Genomic DNA, 3,525 nt, shown 5'->3' on the forward strand with positions numbered 1-3,525 from the left:
GTGAGAAGAGATTTTAATGTTTTAAAAATAACTACTGTGTATAAATTGTTTGTTTAGTGGTGATATCTAAGAGCCACAATTTTATTACCCATTTGGGGTTTCAAAAGAAAGAAAAGCATCACTGTTTCCTATAAATATGGAAGCTTGTGGAAAACCCATTTATAGATACTTCACAAAACCTTTCCTATTCCATTTATATATCAAAATATGACAACATTCAAAATGATGATTGGCCAAAGTTAATAGGCCTCTGGAATCACAGGTTCCAGATCCCAGAACAAGATGAATATATGTCTAAACCAGGTCCACTTATAATTGACAAAAATCTAAATCAGATCAAAGTGTTAAAATTTATAAATGTATAAAAATGTATAAATCAAAAGAAAGATTAACACAAATGGATGCATTAAAGACTAAAAAAAAACCTAAACACTCCTTTGTTATTTATCGTGCTATTCTGTCAATTTCAGCAGGGGGCTGTTTTTGTAGGGGCCCTTATTAGAAAGCAGTGACCGGGGCCCCACAGTGCCTCAAAACCGTCTCTGCTACTGGGCGTCTTAACTGCTGCAGCACTCGGCTAAGCTAGCGGGCAACTTCTGTACAACCTGCTCTGTGTGTGTGTGTGTGTGTGAGAGAGAGAGAGAGAGAGAAAGAGAGAGAGAGAGAGTGTGTGTGTGTGTAATAGCGTTACATAACCGTCTTCAACAGACTGACGGACACTACGGATGATGGAAGATGAAAATATCTCCAGACAGAGGCCAGATATCGAGCTGGAAAGACGACAGTTGCCACAACAGTTGGAACAACAACGTCCCTAACGGCTCCGTTTGTGGCAGCGACGGACGGAAAACTTTACAGCCGTTAAAAAGCCGAGCACTTTTCTCGCTAAAAATGAGTAAGAAACCGCACCTAAATATGTGCAAATAACTCATTAATAATGTCGTGCAAGACCTCCCGCCAAGCTAAACTAATAGTGTTATAAATCCCTTACGACGTGGTGGAAAGAAAGTGCGAAAAACAATATGCAAATATTGAACCAACTAAGAGGAAAAAATGTGACTGCGCGCTAGCTTAAAAGCAGACTGTTAAAACACACACTTGCCTGTTTTGCGTCCAAATCAGTAAAAAAAAAAAAATCCCGCAATGTGAGAATAAACGTCACGCTGAGGCAGTCAGGAGTCAGGCAGCTTTAAGGACTGAGCGGAGGTCGTTGCATCAGCCCGTTTAAGTACCGAGTGAGAGGCTCAGGAATGCGGAACACACGGCTCCCAGACGTAAGCATGGATGAAAATAATGCGAGAGGAGGCCCCAGAGACGCGGTGCTGTGTTGGCTCCACCCATAGCAACCAGAAAACACACAGAGACAGACACTAGGACAGACTGAAACAGAAACAGATAACCTGCAGCCGAGTTCAGACTGGTGCATAAACCCATCAACACATGGCCGCCGCTGTAAACGGGTCAATAAATAAAGAGACGGAATGCAGAAGCGATCCAACACAGTGTTTATCAATTGACAGGAGTTAGAGGCCAAATCTGAAACAAGTCTCACCCGGCTCTTTATTTACACAGAATTTAATAAACAAACAGATAAACAACACGATAGGGCTTTGAAAACGACTAAGTAGTATTGTATGTAATTTCTAAATGAATATATTTAAAATATAGACTTTTTAAAAAAAAAGCTGTTTTAGTATAAGAGCTATTAAGAGGTAATTGGTAATTAATGAGATAAACATCTGCTAATTAAATTAATTAATCAAGAATATGATACATTTTTGCAGCATAAACAGCTGGGACCAGAAGTATAATCAAACTATTAAAGCATATTAACTTCTAAACCACAGTTGATTAAAAACACAGTCAAAGTACTTGCAGTCAATTACCTGCCAATAGAGTAAAAGTTTGTTTTGAGCTCATTGTGTCATTTCTCTTAATGTGATTATCTAGGACCGGCCCCAAAATGAGCAAACCAAGCTGCTGCTTAAGGACTCCAGGCAATTAAGGAATCGTCAGGAGCCTTAATTATTCACACAGAAATTGATTTGTTGTTTAGAAGAAACTCTTTCTAGTTTGGCTGTTAGTTGAATTGAATAATTTATAATCTTTTTCTTTTATTATTGTTATTTGTTCTACTGTTTTTTTTCTTTTTCAGTTTTTACAGGTAAGCATTATTTATTTGATTATGCTGACATTTTTTATAAATTTAGTTTTGATTAAACAATACATTGATCTTTGCTCCATTGTTCCAAACATCAAATCTAAAAATTATTATATCTTTCATTTAAACCAATCAACATATTATGAAAATTAATTTGACATTGAGAATGTACATGTTTACCGAGAATTACCATTATGCGGCATAGTGTGGTTTATTTATTTCTTTGGATTTTGATTCAGCCACATCTTATCTGTGGGGGGCTCGCAGGGCACATTCTGCTCAAGGCCCTATTCAGCATAGGGTCAGCCCTGGAAATATTTTAATATGTTCTCCTAGCGAATAAATATAAATCAATTTAAGTATTTCAAATTATTTCCTTCAATGTGCTTTGCAACATGCGACACCACTACATCATTATTTTCTGGTGTGGAGTGTTTAACATGATTGTATTATTTCCAGCGGTTGGAAGAATGTGGTTTAAAGTCAGATTACAAAATGCTTGTTTCTTTAAGCCTTGATTATGTATAATTAAGTTTAAGAAACTGAACATGCCAGTTAACGGCTCACAAAAGTAAATAATATATTGATAAATTATCTGAGTTAAGTTAATCTGGCAGCTCAGTTATTAATGCAAGAAAGGAAAACAAAGATAATAATTTTATCTTTGTTCTTCTTTTTTTTACCAAATGCTTTTCATTCAACTCTCAAAGAGAGCCCTCTTGTGGATCTAGTAGAGCCATGGCCAAAGGTTTTGACTCAGATGTTTTGTAGTCTTTGTGTTCTCAGTTTTTGTGGTGACCGTTCACACTTTTTCTAGAGGCTTGTTCAGACTGATCGTGTCAGTTATTTGGAAAGAGCTTTCTGTGTTTCAAAGCTTTCTGATAAAAAAAAAAAATGTTTGCACAGTTAACCTCTTCTCTATTATAGTTAAATCATCAGGATCAAAGGTGAGAACGTGAAAAAGTACTGATCTAATTGCCAGATTGAATGACACAACAGAGGCGCTTCAGATCCTTTTGCACGTGTGTTAGCTGCAAAAGAAATGATCATAGTTTCAGTTGTAGCTCATGTCCATTTCATTTCTCCTCGACTTTTATTGTAGCTTGAACTTGAATCAGCAAGAGAAAATTGAAACGCATTAATTGTTTTTTTATTTTTTAATTTCTTTATCTCTCAGAACAATGCGGAAAAACTTTAAAATGACTCATTCAGTTGCTTTTTTTTACCACTACAACTAAAGCTTGCTGTATTTAAACAATAAATCATTTAATTTCATATTATCCAGTGGTGGTCCAAGGTTATGACCTCCTAAGCAGAATTACATTTAGGGACCTTTCAGGTGGTCCATGCTTGATCATTGTTGC

The sequence above is a fragment of the Poecilia latipinna genome, unplaced genomic scaffold (assembly GCF_001443285.1).
Source record: "Poecilia latipinna isolate Pla-1442-1.1 unplaced genomic scaffold, P_latipinna-1.0 Scaffold2685, whole genome shotgun sequence".
NCBI classification, from domain to species: Eukaryota; Metazoa; Chordata; class Actinopteri; order Cyprinodontiformes; family Poeciliidae; genus Poecilia; species Poecilia latipinna.